Source organism: Sus scrofa, chromosome 3 (assembly GCF_054392235.1).
Source record: "Sus scrofa isolate SSC_HxYL_T2T_F1_AM1 chromosome 3, Sscrofa_HxYL_maternal_Yorkshire_Landrace_v2.0, whole genome shotgun sequence".
In the NCBI taxonomy this organism is placed as follows: domain Eukaryota; kingdom Metazoa; phylum Chordata; class Mammalia; order Artiodactyla; family Suidae; genus Sus; species Sus scrofa.
Genome location: NC_139385.1, coordinates 96,642,034 through 96,668,973, shown reverse-complemented (window position 1 = coordinate 96,668,973; position 26,940 = coordinate 96,642,034). Strand labels below are relative to the sequence as shown.

The 26,940-nt window shown below is 32.6% G+C and overlaps 1 long non-coding RNA gene across 15 annotated transcripts in view; it reads left to right on the top strand.

Moving 5' to 3' along the window:
* The window catches only part of LOC110260098 (uncharacterized), a 366,208-nt gene that overhangs the window by 137,191 nt on the left and 202,077 nt on the right, over positions 1–26,940 (top strand). The window lies entirely within an intron of this gene.

Sequence of the window (26,940 nt, the reverse complement as noted above, 5' to 3'; positions counted from 1 at the left end):
AGCCTGCTTTGTCTTGAGCAGTTTTTGCGTTAGTTTGTTGTCACAGATTAACAGTGAGGTTGCCATCTTTCTATTGTGAAAGTGGGACTCTCACAAGTACTCTTGTGTCCTCAGAGCAGTTTCTGGAAAAGAGAAACAGATACTTGAATCTTTATAAGAACTCCAGAGAAGAAATCTACCCTATCATTTTTGCCTTTTTCTTATTCCCTAGTGGTTAGTTCCCTTCTAGTCAAAGGGGTGTTTTAATAAACCTCTAACTAGGAAAATTTAAGAGGCCTATTTTTTTCCTCAAGTATGCCATGGTTGGCTGAGAAATCATAGAGAAATACTGCTTGTCAGCAGGTATGAAGAGAACTTAAAGCTGCTTACTAGGTTGAAGAGGAATAAACTTTGTAGCAAAAATTTCCATTATGAACATTTTTTAATGAACCAAAAAAATGTGTACCATTTATTCTTCCACTTATTTTTTTTTTTTTTCCTAAAGTTTCACTCATCTAATCTGAAAGGGAATTTCCTCGAAGTAGGTTAAGAATTCCCAGGAAAAATATAAAATATGTTTCTGAAATATGGAGTTCTTAAATAAAGAATTCAGTATTTTTGAGTCTAGTAATTATGCATGAAAAGTCTCTTTTGGGATAGTCAGCAAGCAAGGACTTAATCTGGTTACATAGTCAGAGGCAGAGTGAAGAGAGATGGGCAGTAGGAGTGAAAGACTGAGGCTGAAAGAAAAGCACTGAAATGAGATGGGTGGAAAACAGCACTAAAGTTCATGGAAAGGGAATTATAAAAGTAAGTTGCCATAACTATTTTTTCCTTTTTAATTCTAGCATTGAATTTTTTTTTCCAAAAATAATAAGATAAAATTCTAAATATATCTTTTTTTTTTTCCCCTGGCAATGGCTTTCTTTTACTGGGCACTTAATTTGCTTTAGGATCTTAATTTAATAATGCAGATTAACCCAAGGAAAATGTTTTTAACTCTTTTCCCACTTTGATATTAGTTTAAAAGAAGATGTCAAAAGATTATCTAATACCGTATTTAGTGTCAGAGATTACATTTTACTTTTATAAATTTTAACAATTATTTATGATTAATTGTGTTGAGAATTGGAGATATTCAAGATTAAGAGGAGAGACTAAAGAATAAAATATAACTAGAATATTGAGTTAAGAATAATCTAATTATAAATGATGCATTTCCATGGACAATAATTCCTCCCACTTTTTCCTAAATGATCTCTCTCATTTGATCTTAAAGGATATAAGCTTTTTTTAATTTTAGTCTTTAAAGGCAAATCTATTACTTTTTTCATCTTTAAAATAGAAGGTGTTGCCACAAAAGTGAGACAGTATAGTACAAAATTATAAATCAAAAAAGAAAGTAAAGTTTGATTTAACTGTGACCATAAAATTCACTAATAGGATTGTTTTAAAAAGAAGAATTACCTGGAAAATTAAAATATACACAATTTTTATTCAGCCAATCTATTGCTTGTCTAGGAAGTATGCACTTAAATTTATTTTGGAAAGTATTTTTAAAGTAATTGCCATGCTCAATTTGAGTCCCAGGGTTTCCTTGTGATCAGAGTCCAGTCAGGTTAAAAGTAAGATAAGGCAAGAAACTTATCAGTATTGATTTAATCAGAAGAATCTAATGTTATTTGCCTTAAAAACTGGGCTAGTGCATAACATTTCATGGGACTCATCTGTTAAAAAGTTTTCAACAACCACTGAAGGAGCCTAAGTTTTTACATTGGAGGCAGTATACCATGTCTGTTAAGGATTTGAACTCTGAACCCATGTGGGTTTGTTGGATTCTAGCTGCAACACATATTAGATATGTACCTTGGATTCATTTTGAAACTCAATTTTCACATCTATAAAGTGCAAAATAATAACAGTAGGCCTATTGTGGATATTAAAGGCGTTAGTATGAGTACTGTTCTTAGAAAATTACTTGGCTCACAGAATAGCCCAATAAGTGTTGTTGGTGAAGGTTGTGGTTCTGATTTTATTACTAATGAAGAGAAACTGAGAAACCTCTACCAGGTCATAACTAAAATTTGTAAGTAGTCCTGGGTTACTGTGCTCTATATTGCCAGGAAATTTGGAGATAGGAGATGCTGAGGGACTCAATATCAAGGATACCTAAGTAGAATATATGCTTTCATACATATTGTAAGAGTTTGAGATGAGAATTTAGGGAGGAGAATTATGGAACATTATATCATCACAAGTCCCCTGGTAAAAAACTTTTTTGAGATCAACCAAATGTTTGTTATTAGCAGATTGAGAATATTTGATGTAAAAAAATTAATGACTCACTGGCATTCTGTGTGTGTGTTTAAGTTTGGCAAGTGGAACATTTAATGTTTTCATAATAGTCATAATCTACTTCATCCAGAAAAATTCTGAAGTCCCAAAATTAAATGATTAAAAACTCAAACTAAAAGAAATTCAATTTTTGACAAAACAGTATTTCTCTTTGATTTGGACAGGGAGCTATGAAATAAATACACAGATATAGTGGAAAAAATAAGCATATTTTATGGATCGAGCAGGATAAGAAAGTCAATTTGGGCTGCACTGAATTCTTCACAGGATAGTTGTATGATCCGTAAATTATCATATATTTAAGCCCTCTATTTTTAAATTGTGTTTACCAAAAGAAGTGGAATGACCTTCCATCCTCTTATATTCTCATCCCTGGTTTCTGGGCAGAAATTTCACAGACCAAGTCAAGTCTCACTTGAAAGGATGGATGATCTTGGAACAATTCATATTTTTTTCTAGCACACCCTCACTACCTTTATCCCCTATTCACAAGCCAGGCCAGGACTGGTTGCTTAAAGATGCCTCAGCCTGGTGGCATCATATCAGAAGTGGAGCTTACTTTCTTCCCATTTTTGTCTTTGTCTTTTTAGTATTTGTTAGGTTTCAAACATGTACCATTATGCAAGAAAATATAGTTAGCACATAGATATCCTCTGCTCTGTTGTAAGGGCATTTTGCCTTATTTGCTACATAGGTGATTGTAGATGGATATTATATTTTTATTATTTCCAAATAATTTTAAAGAAATATGATCCTTTGCAATTCAATACTGCAACATGCTTCTCCTGAAAAAAAGAAAAAAGACATTCTTTTACATAGTCATGATACTACTATCAGAGCCTAGGAAATTAATAGTTATTTCTTAATGTGATTTAATATCCTCACATATTTGAATTCCTGAATTATTGTGAAAATTCTTTATACCATTTGCATAATCAAGATCTAATCATAGTTTAGATAATACATTTAATTATGTCCTTTTGAAATTTCAACTTCATTGGGAATTAATTCACACAAAATGGTACAAAATGTGTCCTCATGCTGATTTAATATACCTATACATTGTTAAAGGATTCATATCATCTAGTTAAATATCATATCCATCACCTCATATATCTGTCTTTTTTTGTATGTGTGAGAACACTTAAGATCTACTCCCTTAGCAATTTGAAGTGTATGATATAATATTGTTGGCTATAATCACTATGCTGTGCTCTGGATTTCCAAAATGTATTAATCTTCTAATTGCAACTTTGTACCCTTTTATTAATAGCTCCACATTTCCCCACACCTTCCTTAGCCCAGGGTAACTACCATTCTCCTATCTGTTTCTAAGATTTTAGCATTTTAGATTCTACATATAGGTAATATCATGCAGTATTTATCTTTTTTTTGAGGACCAGCCTTGTGTTCTTACAGTCCATCCATTTTATTGCAAGTGGCAGGATTTTTAAAAAAATTTCATGGTTGAATAATATTTCCCTGTGCATATATAAACATAACTATATGCATATATATCACACCTTCTTTATCCATTAATCTCTTGACTAGTACTTAGGTTGTTTATAATCTTCACTATTGTGAATAATGCTGCAGTGTGCATGGGAGTGCCGATGTATCTTTGATATCCTGTTTTCATTTTCTTCAGATATATATCCAGAAGTGAGATTGCTGAATCATATGGTAGTTCTATTTTTAATGTTACCTTCATCCTGAAGGTATGTTACTTCATTTTCCATAATGATTGCACCAATTTAGATAGCCACCAATAGTGCACAAGGGTTTCCTTTTTTCCGCATCTTTGCTAATGCTTATCTTTCTAATGATAGCCATTTTGACAGGTGTGAGGTAATATCTCATTGTGCTTTTGATTTGTATTCCCCTAATGACTCGTTATGTTAAGCACCTTTTCATGTATCTCTTGGCCATTTGTATGTCTTATTTGAAGAAAAAAAATGCCTATTCTGTTCCTCTGTCAATTTCTTAATTGGATTATTTATATATTTTTTGATACTGAGCTACATGAGTTCTTTATATATTTTGGACACTAATTGCTTATCAGATATATGATTTGTAAATATTTTCTCCCATTCTATATGTTGCCTTTCCATTAGGTTAATGGTTTTATTTGCTATGCAGAAACTTCTTAATTTGATGCTATCATAACTTGATTTTTCTTTTGTTGCTAAAACTAATGTCAAAGTTATTAGCCCCTGTTTTCTTCTAGGAGTTTTGTGGTTTCAGGTCTTACATTCAGTCTTTAATCCATTTTGAGTTGATTTTGGGTATGGTATAAAATAGGGGTCCAGTACCATTCTTGGCATGTGGCTGTCCAGTTTTCCCAACATAGTTATTGAAGATACTATCTTTTCCCCATTGTATATGCTTGGCTCCTTTGTTGTAAATTAATTAAACATATATCCAAGGGTTCATTTCTGGGCTTTCTATTCTCTTTCATTGATCAGTGGTCTAGTTTTATGACCTAGTTTTATGGTCTAGTCTATGTGTCTGTTTAATTTCATAGTTTATAATATAGTTTGAAGTCAGAAAGTACAATGCTCCCAGCTTTGTGCTTCTTTTTCAAGATTGCTTTAGTTATTCTGGATTTTTTGTGGTTTCACACATATTTTAGGATTGCTTTTTTTCTGTTTCAGTGAAAAATGACATTTGATTTTTGATAGGGATTGCACTGAATCTTTAGATTGCTTTGAGCAGTAAAAATTTTTAACAATATACTTTCCCAATCTATGAGCACAGGATATTTTCCCATCTGTCTTCGGTTTCTTTCATAATTGTCTTAAGAGTTTTCCATGTATAGATCTCTCACCTCCTTTGTTAAATTTATTCCTAAGTGTTTTATTATTTTTGAATCTATTATAAATGGCCTTATTTTATCTTTTTGATAATTCATTGTTATCATATAGAAATGCAACTGATTTTGTATATTGATTTTGTATAGTGGAAGGCTTCTGAATTTGTATATGTTTCCAACAGTTTTGTTGGTGGCATTTTAAAGGATTTTTTAACATAGAATATCATGTTATCTGCAAATAGATACGGTTTTACTTTTTCCTTTCTTATTTGAATGACTTTGATGTCTTTTTCTTGCTTAATAACTCTGACTAGGACTTCCAGTACTATGTTGAATAGAAGTGCCAAGAGTAGACATCTTTGTCATGTTTCTGATATTGGGGAAAACTTTTCAGCATTTTATCTTTCAGTATGATGTTAGCTGTGGGCTTCTAATATATGGCCTTTACTCTGTTGAAGTACAGTCCCTTTATACCCACATTATTGAGAAGTGTTATCATGAATAAATGCTGAATTTTGTCAAATGATTTTTCTCTATTGAGACGATCATGTGATTTTTATCCTTCATTTTCTTGTGATATATTACATTGATTGACTTGATGTCAAGCCACCCTTTCATTCTTGGAATAAGTTTCGCAGATCATGGTATATGACCCTGTTAATATACCGCTGATTTTTTTGCTAATATTTTATTGTAAATATTTGCATCTTTGTCCATCAGGGATACTGAACTGTTATATTATTTTCTTGTTTGTTTTTGTCTGGTTTTGGTATTAGGGTAATACTAGTCTTTAAATGAATTTGGAAGTGCACAATACTCTTCTATTTTTTGGAAGAATTTAAAAAGGGCTGGTATTAACTATTCTTTAAATGTTTGGTAGAGTTCATCTGTCTTTGTTGGGAGGTTTTAATTACTGATTCAATCTTTTTACTAGTAACTGGCCTTATTAGATTTTCTATTTCTTCCTTGTTAAGTCTTGGTAGTTTGTATGTTTCTGGGAATTAACCCATTTTGTTTAGGTTGTTCATTTCTTTCAGTTCATAGTAGTCTTTTATGGTCATTTGTATTTCTATGGTATCAGTCATAATATCTCTTTTTTTATTTCTAAATTTATTGATTTGAGTGCTCTTTTTTGCTTAAGCTTGCTAAGGGTTTGTCTATTTTTATTTTCTTTTCAAAAAAAAAAAACACTTCTTTCACTGATATTTTCTATTGTCTTTTTAGTCTCTATTTCATTTATTTCTGCTCTGGTCTCTTGTTTATTTTTCTTCAACAAATTTTGAGCAGTATTTCTTCTTTAGTTCCTTTAGTGTGCAAGTGCAGAATAAGGAATAAAGAAGCAAGGAAATGCTAAACAAGCAAACACAGTTTATATCTAAACATTTTGAAATCTAAAAGAAGTTAATTAACCCTTTAATAAGACAGATTGCCACTGTCCTTCTTTGTAAATATGTACTGTCAGTTATTTTTTCACCAAACACCAAGGGACAGAACTTGAAATTATAGCTATAATAATCTTTAACGAGCATCACAAAATAATGTATCAAACACATTTTTTAAAGTGCCAGCTTAGAATCAAATATCTTAAAAAATTGTCCATGGATTCTTAAATTGTGTACACCATCATAGAATTGTCAACAATATATCTTCACCATTTGATTAAATAGGCTTGTTAAACATAAAGTAAATTAGTATTTTAGTAGTTCCCATTGTGGCACAAGGGGATTGGTGGTGTCTGCAGCGCCAGGATATAGCTTCCATCCCCAGCCTGACTCAGTGGGTTTAAGTATCCAGTATTGCCATAGATGTGACATGGGTTGCAAATGCAGCTTGATCTGATCCCTGTCCTAGGAACTCCATATACCACAGGGAGTGAAGAAAAAAAAAGAAGAAAAAAAAACCTTTTTAATCTCTAGATATGTAAAGTTTGTTCTAAAACTTATCATTACTTCTACACAGTATTCCATATTCACTATTAACTGGAGCATAAAATAAAATACAGTATGTAAAATGATTCTGTTGAATTGTGTGCCTTCAAAAGGTACAAAAATATTTAATGCAATTCAAAAATAATAAAACAATAGAAAATAGAATTACACTGCGATGATAGGCAATCCTACGCCACTAGACATCTCTAGTAACGACACAGACAATAATCACAAAGGATTATTATGCTGCAAATTCAGGTGTGCATATAAATAATGTATTGGGGAAATAAAAAAAATAGGCCAAGTGACTCTAAAAACAAAACAAAACAAAAAACCCCCAATGTAAAAGATCATTCTATAAATCTAACAAACAAATTTACATTATATTACTTTTTTCCAAATAACTTGGCATCTGGAATGTTTTATGGATTATAGAAGGGTAGTGATACTATTTACCTCAGGGGAAAATTTTTCACACACATGAAATATTTAACAAGTTATTTTAAATTATCAGAGTTAATGACAATTATAATGAAATCTGTTCAAATTTTCAGGAAAACAATTTTATTTTTATTTTAATCTTTTTTTAAAAATAGTGACTAAGATAACTTCATTTTCACCTAGGCAGTAAGAAATTTAGAGTTAAGAAATTGTCTAGTGAATTTGCAATTAGACAGGTAACAAGTTAATTTATGTGAAAATATTGAGAGACTGAATATACAAATGGACAATGGCCAGACCATATATAAAAATAGAATTCTGGACACAATCTGCAGCAACCAGGCTAGGAAACCAACCTATTAAGTACAATAACCAGCCCAGGAATCCATCCTATTATCTGTAAGTCAGGCTTGTAGGGAGTAAAACCACTGAATCTAACAACAATCCAGGCAGCCAAACAATAACCTCTGTAACGCTGTACACACAAGTCCAGGACTCAACAAATATTAACATCTTCAATTTTTGATCCAGCCTTTAACTTAGGACCAACTAGAGAAAGCCCAATATGTATCTCTAACCAATCACACATAGGATGTCCATTTCTGCTTCACCCATTTATGTTTTCCCCATTCCAGCTGCTTCCAAGTAAAGGAAGTCTTCCTCTTATACACTTTATTAAGCTTTGTCATTCCTCTGCCTGTCTTTCAGTCTTGGCGAAATGTTGCGGATGGTGTCTAACTCCATTGCTATCAGAATCTCTGAATAAATAACATTTGCTTGTTCTCATTTGGTTGGTTTTTATTTCCAGTGTAATTTACACAATTTTTTGTATTGCAAAAGAATTTATGACCTATATAGGGCTGCCCTAATGAAGATAAACATGAATTAGTTACTGGGCATACCATTGTTAACCCATGTGGTTGTTAATAAAATTAACTGATTCGAACATTTTAATTAAGATTATTATTATTTGGGCTATGATTTCTTGAGTACTGGCTAGAGGCATATCTCTGAGATAACACAAAGGATTGTCTTCTTAAATCAGACTCACATGATCAGAGACCTTACTCGCTATCAAGCTTTAATAATGATACAAACAATCATGAAAAACAAGCAAAGTAAAAAGACATCTTAGATCTCCTGGGTGGCTCCCAGGTCCTTTCTTCATGCACTTTATGGCCCAAAATAATACATGAGGTTTCTAAATTGAGCTTTAAAAATAAAAAAGAGATAAAATTGAAAAATCAAAACTACGGTGAGGTACCATTTCATACCAGTCAGAATGACCATCATTAGTAGGTCTAGAAATAAGAAATGCTCGGAAGGGTGTGTAGAAAAGGGAACCCTTCTACACTTTTGGTAGGAATATAAATTTGTGCAACCACAGTGGAAAACAGTATGGAGGTACCTCAGAAAACTAAAAACTACCACATGATCTATCAATCCCACTCCTGAGCATATATCCAGACAAATCTTCTCATTAAAAATGATACATGTTCTCCTATGTTCACTGCATCACTATTCACAATAACCAAGACATGGAAACAACCTAAATGTCAACCCTATGGATGACTGACTGGATTAAGAAAATGTTTTACATATACACAATGGACTACTACTCATCTATAAAAAACAAAATAATGCCATTTGCAGCAATAGGGATGGACCTAGAGAGTTTCATACTAAGTGAAGTCAGAAAGACAAATACCATATGATATCACTTATACCTGTAATCTAATATGTGGCACAAATGAACCTAACTACAGAAAAGAAATACACTCATGGACAGGGAGAAAAACTTGTGGTTGCCAAGAGGGAGGGGGAGGGAGTGGTATTCACTGGGAGTTTGGGGTTAGTAGATGCAAACTGTTTCATCTGGAGTGGATAATACACTCCTGCTGTATAGCAAAGAGAACTATATCTAAAAACTTGTGATGGATGGAACATTATGGAGGATGATGTAAGAAAAATATATATGTATATAACTGGGTCACTTTGCTAGGCAGCAGAAATTGACAACATTGTAAATTAACTGTAAATAAAATTAAAAAAAGTAAAACAACTGAAAAATAAAGTGATCCTTAAGTTGTAAAAAATAAAAAATAAAGTATTTCTTGCCCTGGCAAAACAACAACAACAACATTACATTAGTTTCAGGGGTACAAAATAATGCTTTGTTGTTTGTACATACAGTCAGCCCTCCATGGATACAACCAACTTCAAATAATACAGGAGCCAAGGTTGGTTGAATCTGTGGATGTGGAACCTGCTGTGAGGATACAGAGGTCTGACTATAGGACTTGAGCATCACTGGATTTTAATATCGACTGATATTCAGGGGAATGCTGGAACTGATCCACCTTGGATACTGAAGGACAACTGTATTGCAGAGTAATCACCACAATAATTCTAGTTAATATCCATCACCATACAAAGTTATAGAATATTTTCTTGTGATGAGAACTTTTCAAATCTACTCAATAAACCACCCTCAAATATGCATTACAGTATTATTTACCATAGTCACCAAGCTGTGCATTACATCCCTATGACTTATTTTAAATTGAGTTTTAGGAGCCACTTACCAATGGGGAATATTTTAGGTTATTAAATATTTCTGTTGTATGCCTTAGGGTGTTACATAGCTCATGTGACATTCTTCAGGGAACTATGCTTCATAATTTTAAAAGTTATAGATTTATATACCATAAGGAATCCTAAGCGAGGGTCATCCTGCTAAAAGTTTTCATAAGTTAAGAATCACCTCTAATCAAATATAACTAGTCTCTTTAGGAAGTGAGTATGCTTACAAGGCAAATAGATTGGATCAATTTTCTTTTTTTTTTCTTCTGAAAATATCCACCAGTTATGAAGATACAAATGAATCATAGGCCAATTGCTTTGATTTGTTTCTCCTAAGCTCTTAGTAAGTCTAGGGCATACTAAAATATGTTTGAGAGTTTTTGTTGGAAATATTTTGTTCTCATTGTTTTGTAATAGAAAAACTAGGTCATATAAATTTAGCATGTTCTAATAAGTTAGAAAATTTGATAGTAATTGCGTAAGTTGTTTATTGTGAGCTGCATTATTCAATATGCAGATGGAGAAAAATAGGTACACAAAAGGAAATATATTAATTACTGAGTCAGTGGATTTTTAGCACACCAAAACTACCACTTATTAATTTGTGATTAAAAATGCTTTTCAATGAGGAAATAATGTTTAATGATTTTTGACCAGTAAATTTGGACTGAAATCCTTTACTCTTTTTATTCTTAACTCTATCCCTTTCTTTTCAGGCAGATAAAATTTTGGAAAAAAAAAAGTAAAGGGTACATTTTCTCAAATCAATTTATTTTATCAATATGTTCATGTCAACTTAATGTATACTTGCTAGCATGAAAACATGTTTTTGAGGTAATTACATTTTATTCATGTTTTATGCATAACTAGATGACTATACACTGATTTTAAAAGCATAACTGTCTAATTTCAGGCTTATTTATTTATTTATTTATTTATTTATTTTTATTTTTGTCTTTTTAGGGCTGTGCTCACAGCATATGAAAGTTCCCAGGGTAGGGGTCAAGTTGGAGCTATAGCTGCTGGCCTACACAACAGCCACAGCAATGTGAGATCTGAGATGTGTCTGCGACCTACCCCACAGCTCACAGCAACACTGGATCCTTTAACCCACTGAGTGAGGCCAGGGATCGAGCCCGAGTCCTCATGGATACTAGTCTGGTTTATTTCTGTTGAGCCACAACAGGAACTCCTTCTGGCTTTATATTTATAATATTATTGGGAAAAATACTATGAGGCACAAAAAGAAGCTAAGTAGTGAAATTCGATTAGAATCTGCCATTGGCTCTCTTATTATCTTTATCACCATTGGAGGTATCTTCTCTTCCAAATCCCTTCCTATGTAGATACTTATGGGATTGTAACTGTAGATTTTCTTTAATACTTTAACTCTTTAAGAAAAATGTATTCATTCTTTTAAACTGGTAATTGCTGAGACCCTATTCTGTTTTCTACTTTGTTCTTTTCAAATGAGACTTAGCAAAGTGTTTTGGCATTTTTGACCAAACGATAACTAACTTCTGTTTTCTATCTAGGATTCCTTCTATTCAGACATTTTGCTTTCTGAATTTCTACAATCAACATATAACACATGAACTTAAAATGTTGACAGTTGCAGTTCCTATGGTGGTACAGTGGGTTAAGAATCCAGCTGTAGCAGCTTGGGTCTCTGCAGAGGCATGGGTTCAGTCCCCATCCTGGTATAGTAAAGGATTTGGCATTGCTGCAGCTGTGGCATAGGTCACAGAAGCTTGGATTCAGCCCCTGGCCCAGGAATTTCCATATGCCACAGGTGCAGCTATTAAAAATATGTTGACAGTAGAAATGATTATGGTCCTCTTCAGAATTCAACATTTTGATAAAAGAGGACTTTCACTGTGCTTTAGGCTTCCAGAAGGGATATAGGCATAGTACCATATTATCTGAAGAAAGTTAAAATTGAAGCCCCCCCTTTTTTTTAGTCACAAAAGAATAATATGGATGGAAAGGACCTCAAAGATTCCCTAATTGTCTTCCTTGCCCAAATAGATGTGGACATTCTCAGGAAACCTAGAGTATTTCCAGTGATCATTAATTATCTGTGTCTACAGATCCAAGTTAGTTTCATACCTTAACATTTCCCAGATAGGATGCCAGTAGCAGAAAAATAAAGCAATGCCTTCATTATATATGACAGTGAACTACACAAGTAACAATGACAGCTTGAAATGAATAAGTACCTGCATACACAGAAGCAATGGCATGGAATACATTGAACATGATTTTTTCCCCCGCAGAGCACTTCAAACAATTACTTTTCAGAGTGGCATTTTGTCTTTTCTTCCTTAAAAAAAAATAAAAAATGATATATAAACCTGAGTGGCTACAGAAAGTTTATGCCATTCAGTTGTTATTGAAAAGTTTATTTTTATCCAATGAAGAGTAATTCTACATAATTATCTATTTTTTGCACAAATATATGACTACATCAGAACACAGTTATTTTATTCAAGGCAAACATCTGAGACTATTTGAATTCCAAGGTTTGCAAGAGTTATGTATGCCAGACAATAGTGACAGTATTAGAAGTAATTCAGTATGGGTACATGTTTTTCTTCTACTTTTCAATTTAACTTAGAGGATGGAGCACAAAACTTAATATTGTTACAAATGTAGCATTTTAAATAAGTCAAAGGTTCAAAATATATTGGCAATAAAAATAACCATATGTACAAAATTTCAATAGGGAAAGAAGTCCTCCCCAACTATATGTTTACAGATCATGCTGTTTTCCTCATGAAAAATAGCTATTTACTGATTTGGGGAGGACAAAGTGCTTCTAACACATAAATAACTGTACACTCTGTGAAATAAAACAAATAACTGCTCAGCCTTTTAAATCTCCATATAATTGTATTTAGTATCTTAATATTTCTCCCCAATCATAAAACACAAAAAATACAGTGTTATAAAATATTATACAGAAGATATAGTTCTTTCAAGGGCAGTAATTCAATTTTCTTTTTTCTTTTTATTTATTTATTTATTTATTTATTTATTTATTTATTTATTGTCTTTTTAGGGCTGCATGTGTGACATACGGGGTTCCCAGGCTAGGGGTCAAATCGGAGCTGTAGCTGCCAGCCTAAGCCACAGCCACAGCAACATGGGATCGAAGCTGCTACTGAGACCTACACCACAGCTCACAGCAAGACCAGATCCTTAACCCACTGAGTGAGGCCAAGGATTGAACCCGCATCCTCATGGATACTAGTTGGGTCTGTTAACCACTGAGCCACGATGGGAACTTCAGTAATTCAATTTTCTTAAATAAGGTGCTCTACTCTGAAACTATATTTTAAATAAAAAATGTAAGATTATCTAAACCTTAGAAGTAGATCATCGGTGCCCTAATTTTTTCTTTCTGATTTCATCATTGGAATCCATTTCACAGCTGTAACATGTAGTATATGTATATGTGTTGAGCACTGCATTTGCTATTATTTCCTCCATTCTACATGACAGATTCATTTTCCCCCTTTTCAACTACACAAGTGTTTTTATAAACTGTAAAAAAAAATTGTGTGAAAAAATTTTGAGAGCTTTAGCATTGTTTCCATGGCTACCAAAAAACACTTTACTGGTATAGATTTACCATATTATAGACAAATTCAGTTACTGACTTTTACACACATTACCTATTTGACTTGAATAACTGAGAACTATACTTTCAATATTTAGCATGACATAGTTTAATAAGTCCATGTAATCCATGTATCATGAATTCTGTAAAATCTTTATTTTTCTTTTCTTTTCCTTTCTCTCCCCCTCCCTCCTTCCCTTATTTTGTTCCTTCTATCCAGCAGTTGAATTGTGAAATGTTGTGGAAAATTAGACATTAAATGTTGGTTTCCACAAATGATGTCTTGAAAATGTGGCAACAGTTTTTCTATTATAGATATAGCCTGTTTATTACAGAACCATTTAGCAGTTGTGTATGAAAAAACTATTCTGCTCTAAGATCATCTCCAGTCTTCTCGTCTTTTTCACCTATATCCTCAGAGATCTATGTATATATGCTTAGAGAAAAAGAAAAGGACCCTTAAATTAGCACAGAATAAATGGTGTCTAACTATTGCCAGTTCCTCAGGAGCTAATGGACCAGTCTGAAAGAGCAAGAATTAAAGCTTATTGCTGCAAATTAATTTTGTTGAATATATCAGTAATTTTTCAAATATTTCTTATCTAGGGCAAGATGTATGGATGGGGACAGGGGCCTTCCTTTGTAGGATGTAGCACATTGAAGCACCCTGATTAACTACTTGTCCTTGAGGGATTATATTCCTGTCATACTTAGAATATGGAGAAAAAGAAAAGCTACCATACTGCATGTCATTAAGAAGCTGGCCATTGAACAGGAAGAAGATATCCTAAAGCCAGAGTGGCTTGGACATTACAGGAAAAAAGAGATATGAGACTATACAATTGTTCCCTGGTAGAGAAAGAGAGAACAGAAAATTCTAAGGTAGTGGTTCTCAAACGTGGTTACCTATTAACATTACATTGGAAGCTTTAAAGTAATAAATATTCTAGGAGTGCCACACCAGACCAATTTAGTTACAATTTCTATAGTGAATACCTGGAATTAGTATTTCAAAAGGTCTACCTAAATGATTGTAATATGCAGTCAAAGCTAAGCAACAACTTTGAGATCTCTGTTCAAAATTGATATTACATTGATTCATGGTATAGAATGTACACTTTGGTCATCAATAAATTTGACATTGCTTATGGTGCATTTAACTTGGTTAGTTTTGCTGTGTTATATTTCTGCAAGTGAATTGGTTTTTTAGAACATCTGGACGGATGAGGGTATATTTGATTCTAAGTAACTGAGGTTTATATAATTTGTTAACTTTGTTGCCCTACTGTAACAGTTGTATTTAATTGAGTGGTTTGGTGATATCTTACAGGTATCATATATTTGAATTTCCCACAAGCTTTTCATCATTGCTGTAAACTATGGAGTCCAAAAATAGCTTATTTAGGATGCAGTGAATCTGACCTTCAATAATTCAGAGCTTCCTTATTGGGGTACCACGAAGGGGGTCACAGGTGAATTGAAAGACCTTGATACCCTCTGTTCCCTTAAAGACAAGATAGAGGTAGGGTGCCTGGAGATACCTGGCTTTATTTATTTAGCTTTTTGTCTTTTTAGGGCTGCACCCATGGCATATGGATGTTCCCAGGCTGAGGGTCAAATTGGAGCCATAGCCACCAGCCTATGCCACAGCCATAGCAACGCCAGATCTGAGCCTCATCTGTGAACAACACCACAGTTCACAGCAGTACCAGATCCTTAACCCACTGAGTGAGACCAGGGATTGAACCTGCATCCTCTGGATGCTAGTCAGATTAGTTTCCACTGAGCCACAATGGGGACTTTGATGCCTGGCTGTATATCTCTGTCTGCAAATAACTTTTAGCCTCCTTCAAAAACAGCCTGAGCAGAGAAGTCTAAAAGCTAAACCCATGGTCAACAAATATAAACAAAATGAACAAATATTTTACCCTCCTGTACAAGGCCAAAGAAAAGCTCTCTCATCTGAACATCTACCATAGCTGAAACTAACAACTGTTCAGTGCGTGTGATGAGCCCGATGAGCTGCTGAAAGGACCCTGAGTAGGACCCCAGTCAATGCTAAGCTAAGGATGATGGGAAAGTTGGCAATGAGGCAGGGTGAAGCTCCTGGCAGCTACAGATCTTGGCAGAAGCCAACTTTAATGTCATTTCACCCATTAAATATGTGCATGGATGTGTGTGCGTGTGTGCGTGTAAGAAAATATACTATTTCCCCAGCACTGGAGTCCTTATGGAAGCCTCTACATTCCCTTCAGTTGGTGTCAGTTTAACATAGGAATATTATCACTTCCTATGTGCCATGACATGAACAAAATTGGGAAGCACTAGTACAGTGTAATTTTGCATATATCAGAAATACTGTCAAGTGATAGGATTATTGTATTTCTTGGCTATAATTCCAAAGAATATATTTTCAACTTACTTCATCTTTGTTCTACTATGAAACCACTGCATCTTTGACTCTTGGAGGACCAATATACTCAGAACCTTCCAGTTGCTTGTTTTAATAGGGATCTGATTTAAAGAGAGCTTATCAAATTCATCTAGGGAGGAGACATATAATTAAGAATTATATGATAGCATATTATATATTATTTAATATATATAAAACTATAATAAAATATATAATGGATTGGGAAGAATAGTCTGGAATGGCCAGATATTTGAAGGCAAGGTAGTAAGCAACCAGAAATAATACTACTACTTGCAATGCTATTTGTGAATTAATTTACTTTCAATGCCATCTAAGTTTTAACTGACAAGTATAGAAAACTTTTCTGAACAAACTCTGGAATAGATTAATGATCAATGTTTGTCTTAGATTTGTATAATAATTTTTTAAACTATAAAAGGAATAACTAAAAGAACTCTATTCACTTGAACACTTCAACTCAATTTGAGATATATTTATTCAGTGTCCATTAAGGTAACAGAACATGAAATAAGTCTAGTAAAATAAGGTGAAACCAGATAAATCTTTTTATTGCCTTCTAAATAAATTCTTATTTTCCTTTTCTCTTTAGAAATTGACCTATTATTGCGTGCACAATCTAAGCTTCCCTCAGTTATGTCATTTATGACCAAGGCTTTGACAAAATGAATATGCGTTTAAGTTTGGCTTTGTATTTTCTCTTTTTATGCTTAATTTCAATCTTCTCTGACATCTCCAACAATTATGACCCTTCTACCTAGGAGGCCTTATCTAGCCAAACCAGCTTTGAGGTAAGGACACAATATTAGTCATGCACTCTTTAGCTGAGTTTAAGACAACATGCTAGTTTTACCATTGAAATTTATATGTTAAAACCTATCTTTAAAAATGAAAGTGTCATGGATACAGAGAACAAATAGCTAGTTGCTAGAGGGAATGAGATAAATGAAGAAAACTGAGAGATACAAAATTCCATGTACAAAATACATTGGTCATGGATATGAAATGTACTGTGTAGGGAATGTAGTTCATAATGTATTATCTTGTGTGTAGTGATGAGTAGTAACTAGATTTAGAGTGGTGATCATTTAAAAATATACAGAAATATTGGATCACAATGTTTTATATTAAGAACTGATATAGAGTTGTGGGTCAGTTATACAGAATAACAAATAAACTCAAAAATAGGCAAAAAAACCATAGGAAAAGAGGTAAGATTTGTAGTTACCAGAGGTGCAGGAGGTGGAGAGTTGGAATGAATGAAAGCAGTCAAATGTATAAACTTCCAATTAGAAGATAGATACATAAGCACCAGTGATATGATGTACAACATGATAAATATATTAACATGGCTATTTATATGAAAAGTGTTAGAGTGAATCCCTGGGAGTTCTGATCATAAGGAAAATTTTCTTTTTGTATCTATATGAGATGACGAATTCATTAACTTATGTGGTGATTATTTCATGATATATGTTATATAAGTCATTATGCTGTACGCCTTAAACTTGTACAGTGCTGTATTTCAGCTATATTGCAGTGAAACTAGAAGGAAAAATGAAAAAATGTATTCTTTGAAGGACTTAGACCTATGTAAAAAATTGAATTAAAAAAATTCTGGTAAAGGGCTTTCTCTAAGTATCGTTATCTTGGCCCAACAATTCAGAAAAATAGAAAAGGACATACTTATACAAAAAATCTGGTCAGATGTTTTTATTTAAGAGTACAATAATATAATCTACAGATACATAAAATATATAACATAATCAGTTTAAATATACACAGTTTTAATCAATAGTATTTTTTAATCTTCTTAATTGTAAATGATTTAGTTAAAAATAAAACATGTCAGGTACAAATTCTAGGTTATTTTGTAAAAAAGAGTCAAACATTCTTCCTGCCAAAATTTTTTTTCAAATAAGAAACATCCTTTTTCAAACTGCTTTAGAATATCCCACATATTTTGCTAATGCAAGGAAAATTATTCTTCCAGTAAGTGCATTTTGAGGAGACTAAAACCAGATGTAGAAATTATTTCTTAAAGCAACTTATTTCCAGATTCTTAAAAAGATCCATGAGTTTTTGATATATGGTATGTTAGTTATTTGTATTAAAGTCCTCAAGAACATTATGTAGCACTTAATAATTTTCATCTTGGCAAATAAACTTTACTTGCTAATGGTTACCTGCTAATCATGTTGTCCTCCACAGAGTGTTTTGCAATGAAAAGCCAGTCTGTTGAATGTGCTATACTTCTTGATAAGAGAAATAAAGCTAGAGAATATAAAAATTGGCAGAAATATCAGTTTACTATTTTAAAAAAGTTACATGTAAAATAAATTTTGAGTATTACTGAAGACTCAGAAAATAGCCTTGATAATGTATGGATTTTTTTTTTGTTTATTTCTTTTTGTCTTCATAGTGGTTACAAATACAGTGATTTTTGAAATTCATGTACAGTTGAGCCAGTCAGTCAATTTTCCTCAGATAGCTAAGAAATACTATTACTCATTGATCAAATCTCTCAGCAAATCTTTACTGCATGTCAACTATTCAGCAATTGATTTCATCAGTTACTTTTCTGTTGAAGAAATATGTGCATTCCTTATGCATTATTCATCCAGTTAAGAGTGCATTTTTTATTTCATTTCATTTTTAAAAGTTCACTCTTTTAGATGTGAGCTATACAATTCAGTCATTGAAGGTATGTTGCCTTTTCAATGCACTGGAAATAATAACTTTTTTTTATTTCCCCAATACATTATTTTTTTTTCTACTGTGCAGCATGGTGACCCAGTTACACATACATGTATACATTCTTTTTTCTCACATTATCATGCTCAATCATAAGTGACTAGACATAGTTCCCAGTGTGACACAGAAAGATTTCATTGCTAATCCATTCCAAAGGCAATAGTCTGCATCTATTAACCCCAAGCTCTCAATCCATCCCACTGCCTCCCAACTGTCTATCAACAGATAATTGGATTAGGAAGATGTGATATATATAGATAATGGAATACTATTCAGCCATAAAAAGAACAAAATAATATCATTTGCAGCAACATGGATGGAACTAGAGATTCTCATACTAAGTGAAGTAAGTCAGAAAGAAAAAGACAAATACCATATGATATAACATATCTGAAATCTAATATACAGCACAAATGAAACTGTCCACAGAAAAGAAAATCAGGACTTGGAGAATAACTTTTAATTATTTACAAAACTTTATTTAGATTTCAAAGTAATTTCTCCAATAGATTTTTTTAAGAAAATACTAAAACATGATTCTCCCTAATGATTTAAAAAATAAAAACACTTTGAGTGCAGTGGAGGTTTTTTTAAAAAACTATCCATGTGATTAAACATACTTAGTTTAATTATCTTTTATTTGGATACTTGAGGCCAAAGTAGTATTTTGACCTGAATTATTTAGATAGTAATAGTCATTCTTTATTCTTATCTAGCTACAATCTACCTCCTTGATGGGGATAAGATATCTATTACACAGATGAACATGTGCATATTTTTCTACAAAATCTGTCTAAATCTAACAAATAGTATAATCCTTTTCATATATGTAAAGCATACTTTAAAATATTTTTAGTTCACCAAAGCAATAATTGAATTAATTATTTTATCTATAACTGTAGGGGTAAGATTTATAAAGTAAGGATGCTTTATGTAATATATATGTGTACATAATATTAATATGAAGCCGATTAAGAAGTAAAATTTCTATGCTTTGTAATTTCTTTTTAAAAGACCATGTCCCTATGGCATAGGCTCGTTCTTTAAATATGGTGTAGATGTATTACTGTCACCATTTCAATGCCACATTGAGTTTAACATCATCCCATGACTGACATCATGAAATTACAAAACAATAGAGTACCACAAATCAGAGATGGATGGCTTTAAAATAACTCTAAATATAAAATCATATATTGCATTCTTAATTTAAAACCAGGTTTAAATGACTAAGTACTCCTTTATGATCCAGATTCTGTCTGTCCTAAACATCTGAAAGGTATATGATTTTGGACCATATCATTCAATTATATTCTGTGAAAACGACAAGCAAGCACCTCAATATGTGCCTAGTTGCATGAATGATATGGACTCTTTGGCCTCAAACTATCATAATCAAGAGACAGAAAATTGCTTAATTAATTTATTTTATCAGTTATTTAATCTTCAAAATAATGCCTGAGAAAGGTAATAATATAAATTTGTAGATGATTTTAAGTAACATTTATACTTCAGAGGTTGATAAGTAGCAGAACTGGAATGTGAATCCAGGTTGTGCCAATTTTAGTTCTGCTTGGAGCCACTATGCTCTTCTACCTCACTGATATATACCAAGTATGAAATAAGCCCAACTAACTTTTACCTGAATTGCCACACCTGAGGTGAGCATTTTCTTTTCAGAGCATGTTCACTTCCTCCTCCTTGGTGTAAATACTTGGAAGAATCCCACAGGGAAGTGGAGGCAGAATACAGACAACAGTTCTAAGGGATGACCATAACCACTACGATAAGGCATTTATCTCCAGTAGAACTTATTTACATGTGTGAAGTGGATTCTTACTGGCCACATTAAAAACATATAAACACAAGATAAATTCTTGGCCACATGTATATTGTGTTCATATTCTTTTGGATATTGGCTAAACATATTAAATGATTCTACGTAGGTGGTGAGAATTGTAGTCTTCATTTAGACAAGGTATGACCCAGAATCTTGGAGTATAAAGTAGTAGAAAGTAAATTGTATCATTATATCAAGTTTAGAGTTGCAGGCACCCATCAATTTGACATATAATTCCAATATAGTTTAATCAACAAACTAGAAGTAGGATTTGTGTATTCAGCCCAAAGATGCCTCAGGCTCTTCTACAAGTTCTTCAATTCTTTTCCATCTATAAATATTAATTATATAGCTATCTATTTTCAGTAGATTCTGAGAAAGTGAAATGAGACTCCAGATTTAAGATAGTGCATATATACACCTGATATGCAACCTTACAACTTATTTCTATAATATCATTTGAATGAAAAATAAAAAGATTATTTGCAAAGAGTATAAGGAAGTCAGATTTTAAAATGATCACTGAAAGTTGTACAACATGCAATGTTTTAGCAGGGAGTATTAATCAAACTAAAACTTTTATGGAACTAGTTTCATCTTTTCCTAAAAGCTTTTGCTGACTAAACTGAGAAACATCATGCATTTCAAGATTTCCTATAGCAAATTTTATAATAATATTAATAATTTTTGCAATGAGCCTTTAAAGATTAAAAATAAAATCTAATAAATTTGTTCATTGGTCATGATAAATAAACTTCTGCTTGGTAACTCTATTTATCTTAGCACTGTGTTTATAATTATTTCTAAGGAACCATGTTATTTATTTTCACTTACTAAAGTTAAATGTATATATTATTACTGTCCCTAGGAAAATCTCTAAGTACATGGGGGAGATATAAGAGTGAATTTGAATGAAATATTATACATACATATGATCTTGAATACTCAAAAAGCTTTTGGTAGTTTTATATTATCCCTGTTCTAGATGATATGCTCATTAATATACTTTGTTATATTGAAAATAATTAATTAGTTGAAAATCCAATTCAATGGTTAGCATTTTATTTTTGACTGTTAACGCATATTTAAATAAAAATTTAGGAACTTGAGAGACTCTCATCCTGAGTGAAGTAAGTCAGAAAGAGAAAGACAAATACCATATGATATCACTTACATCTGGAATCTAATATAAGGCACAAATGAACCTTGCCACAGAAAAGAAAATCATGGACTTGCAGAATAGACTTATGGATGCCAAGGGGGAGGAATTTGGATGGGTGGGATGCTTGGGGTTAATAGATGCAGACTATTGCCTCTGGAATGGGTTAGCAATGAGATCCTGCTGTGTAGCACTGGGAACTATGTCTGGTCACCTATGATGGAGCATGATAATGTGAGAAAAAAGAATGTATACATGTATGTGTACCTGGGTCACCATGCTGGAGAGTAGAAAATTGATAGAACACTGTAAACCAGGTATAATCGAAAAAGATAAAAATCATTATATAATTAAAAAAATTCAAAAACAGGGATAAGTATAAAAACAGGAAAATCTTTAGAAAAATGAAAGAAATGTGAAAAGCCCTTTATTTGTAGAATATTTAAGACCACACACTGTATAAAACAAAAAAAAGAGAAAAATTTAGGAACTTGTTTCAAATATTATTCAAAATGATACCTGTATTTCTTAACAGCTCAGTGAAAAGAAGAGATAGCTACTAATTTTCTTTCCAAAATAGATTATTATGTTTCACATGCATTAATTACTTGGCAAATGAGTATCAATATTAGAAAAAATCTGCTTCTAACTTCAACATCTTACTCTATATATGATCTATGTTTACAGTTGTATCTCTGTCTTTATCTATATACATAAATACAGGTTTATCTTTGAACCTTGAATGGGTCAGGGGTACTAATCTTTTTGCAATAAAAAATCTGCATATGACTTTATGGTCAGTCTTCTTATCCACAATTCTGCATCTTCTGTATCTAATGATGGATTAGATACAGAATCATGTATCATGTGGAACTGTAGTATTTATTGAAAAAGATCTGCATATAAGTGAACCCAGGCAGTTCAAACCCATGTTGTTCAGGGTCAACTGTAACTAGACAGATACAGACGTATTTGTTTTTTCCTTTCATAAGAAACCAGTTTTAAAATAATGATATCCTTTATACATTGTGTGTCTTGAATATATTTTAAGTGCTTTAAAACTTAGCATGCTCACTGAGACAGAGATCACCAAATTCCAACAACTATTCTTTCAATATAGCAATGTGCCCAGTTTAAAAAAAAATCATTTCCAATGTTCTTTTGTAGCTAGGTGTAATGGAGTGATGAAATTCTAGCAAAGAACCTAAGGAGAAATTGAGTGGAACTTCAGGAAAGCTAGAATGAAGTCAGAAAGATTAAAAGAATCTGGTTCCCTGAGGAAGATGTGGCTTCTGTACTCATTTAGTTTTGTCTATGTCTGGCTATTTGTTTATGTAAGAAAGAAACTACCTTATTTAAGCTATTGTTGTAATGACCTCTGCTGTTCATACTTGAATACAAGTTTCTAATGTATCCAGTCACATTATATATTCTCCAGTTTCCCATTATTATCCTTAATATCTAAAGGATGTACCATTTAGACATACACAAGTCATTTTGTTAGGTTATAGCAGTCACTAAACAGCACAGAGCCAGACCAAAAAATGTCAAAAAAATGTATTGCATTTGGACATTATAGTGAAAAGCATTGCACAATTCTTTCTTCTAGTGATAGCACCCTTTCCCCCACCTCTCCCACCAGGTTCTGAATATATGTTCCCATCTCATTCAAACACCTCCAAGTGGGAGGTGTCATCATCTTTTTAAGTGACCTTGCATCCCAGGTCATTCTCTACTATTTATCCCTTCACCCAAACTTTCCTCCTGATTTGTCCAGGCAGTGAGAACAAAGACCCAATCAGAAGTCACAATTTTTTAAAAGTTATTTTTAATTGGTACTAAGAGAAAAGGACCATTGGCTTTCCAGTATTGAAAATTGGAAAACGTGGGCTAAGATTTGGTAGCAGCTGTGACTCTAATGTTTAAATAAAAACTTGTATAAAAGAATGAACAGGAGTAGAGCTGACACAGTAACTCACAAAGAACATCCAATGGCTTTGGGGCTACTATGACCAATTGTCCCTGAAGCCCTTATTATTGTTTACTTATGTGAGTCAATAATTCTTTCATTAGGCTAGTTGTGCATCATTTTAATTGAAAACATTTTCAACCAAAAGCCCTGATCTCCAAAAAGACAAGTTGACTTTTGTATCTTTATTAAAATAATCCAATTGGTTTTGTGATGTTGGGCAGCCAAAACATGAACAGCTTCTTGTGTGACTCTTTCATCAATCCTCTTTAAATAGCCTTTACCTACTCCTAAGATAAACTTGAGACCTACACATCCTAAAAATATAAGGGATATTCATGTCAAGCATTTGAGGATTTCAAAAAAAAAAAAAAATGACTTAAGTGAGTGTGAAAAAAGAGCTTATTTGAGTGAAAAAATGTTAGAATTATGTAGCCTTCAAGAAATTTATAGTGTACATAAAGTGAAGCACCAGGTAAGAACAGATCAGTACATTTTCTCAGGAAGGAAAAGAAAGATCAGGATTTATATTTTAAAAAATCTTCAAACAATTCCCTTTTCAGGCATTTTTGCTGAAACAAAGATTTGGCTGAATAAAATACTGATTACTCTTAAAACTCCAGAAGGTATCTCTGTTGTTCTAGAGTCTCTGTGTATCTAGATAATGGGAAAAGAATGCCCTCTCTGTTTGTGTAATTATTTGGAAGCAATAATTATTAGATCCCAATTATGAGAATTTTGCCCTGAAAAAATAGAGGAGTAGAAATTGAGTAATTATTTTCCTCCCATATTGTATATTTCTCTCCTTTTTAATTTTAACCAATATGCTGACTAAGATGTAACACTTTTATTATGAGACATTTAAGTGTGGTTTTGGTAGACATACCTATTGCACAAAGGAAACATTTTCAAGTTTCAATTTTTTGAGTGGTGACCAAATAGATTTATTTTGAATTAAATTATATTATTTTGTGGTTTATATAATTTCTAATCTATGTCCCACTTTATTTTTAAAAGGAGACAAATTATTTACAAATATGTAGCAACATAAAGTAAATTTAAATAAGTAGGAAAATGAATGAAGAATAAATTAGATTAAATAAGGGCCAAGGAAGCAAAGCATGACAAGTTCCCAACATCCATGCCATCAACTCAGATGCACTTATAAGGAGCAACTGATGTGTTTGACATACATTCTTTAAAATCCAACAGAAAGAGGAAAGTGATTGTTATGTATTTAGTATCTGTATTCATCTTGTCCAAAAAAGTAGTCTCTAGCCACATGTGACTTAGATACTTGAGGTGTGGCTAGTCCAAATTAAAAAGTCCCATGTGTAAAATGCACTCTGAAGTTCATACCTAGAATAAAAGAAGAATATAATTATCTCATTAATAATTTTATGGCAATTAAGTTTTAATGATGACATTTTTATATTTTGTGTTAAATATGATACATTATTAAAATTAATTTTCCCTGTTTTTTTCACTTTTAAAGTGGCTACTAAAATATTTAAAATTACATAGGTGGCTTGCAATTGCAATTCATTGTATCTCTTTAGGATAGTACTGATCCATATAATAAAATAATTTCATTGCTCTAAGAAAGCTTCACTATGCTAATGCCTGCAGTTGTCACTTTGCATAGTTATGATATTCATGGATTTCAGTTTCCATTATTTTGCTTTAGTTAACTAATATTAGTCCTCCAACAACATGATCCAAATTTTGGTTACCGTGATATATTAACTATGCATTATTGCAAGAACTCTACATTTCACTGCTAACCATTTATTCAATATCTACATACAACATTTTCAGTGATCAATCATGAAACTTCCTTCTCAAGCTCTTGGTGATTGTTTTCAGACAGCATGCACAGACATTAAAGCATACACTTGTGTTGCTTTCTTGTCTCCAAGTAAGAACCCATGTGATACTTTACAAGATAAATTATCAAAAGAAAGAATAGGCCAACAAAGATGAAATGCAGTAAGTAAACAAATATGATAATAGTGAAAATTACAGACTAGAGGTTGAATCAGAGGTACAGCTACCAGCCTACACAACTGCCACAGCAATGCAGGGTCCAAGCTGGGTCTGTGACCTATACCACAGCTCAACACAACGCTGGATCCTTAACCCACTGAGAGGGCCATGGATAAAACCCACATCCACATGGATGCTAGTTGGGTTCATTTCCACCGTGCCACAATGGGAACTCTGATTAATTTTATGTGGAATCATAAAAGAAATAGCTGACTGTAGAAATGTTGGCACTGCCATCATTTGAGAAATGTAGACATGCAGTCAGAGGAACTTAGTGAAGGCCACCTTATAGACATAAATGAGGAAAGTTGATGGGATAAAAAGGATGCAGAGAAAGTAATGCCATCAAAAGTTCACATTAATGGAACTTTCTAAAGTTATTTTACAGCATTGAAAGTAAAGCATAAAGAGGAATATATGTTGTGAGTTGATGCAAACATATAAAGTAATATATGACAATTTTCCAAGGTGTATAAAATGTTTGCTTCCTATTCTAAGTTGAGAAGGTAAGCATTGTTTAAACTACTTCTGATAAGTTTTATTTTTTACAAAGAGATAAAACACTTTAATTTTCAATGTTTTTAATAGCTTAGAGTACATTTAATCAATAGTAGCTTTACTATTTTTAATTCCTTGTACATTTATCCCTAAGACTAAGAATTTTAATGTCTTGGGAAATTAAGGTTATAGAATACTGAAAAATGTTTGTATTGATTATTAAGAGAGCTTTGCACAGTTCTAGCTTTAATAGTTTTACAATCCTGCAGTAAGGCAAAGTGAGAATTCTCTTATTAAGATCAGAGAGAAATATATTCTGAGGTTTCTCACAGAAAAGTTATTGTTTAATGTATTGAAAGCATTTAAGTCCTTACAGTAAAGACAGTGACCAGATCTACTGGACTGTTTTTTGTTAACACTTACCAAAGTTCTCAATGTCATCAATAGAATGGGGAAGTTCCTTGAAGGGACAGTGTGATGAGATCCAGGAGGTAGGAGCTAACTTATCATTTCTCTTTATTCA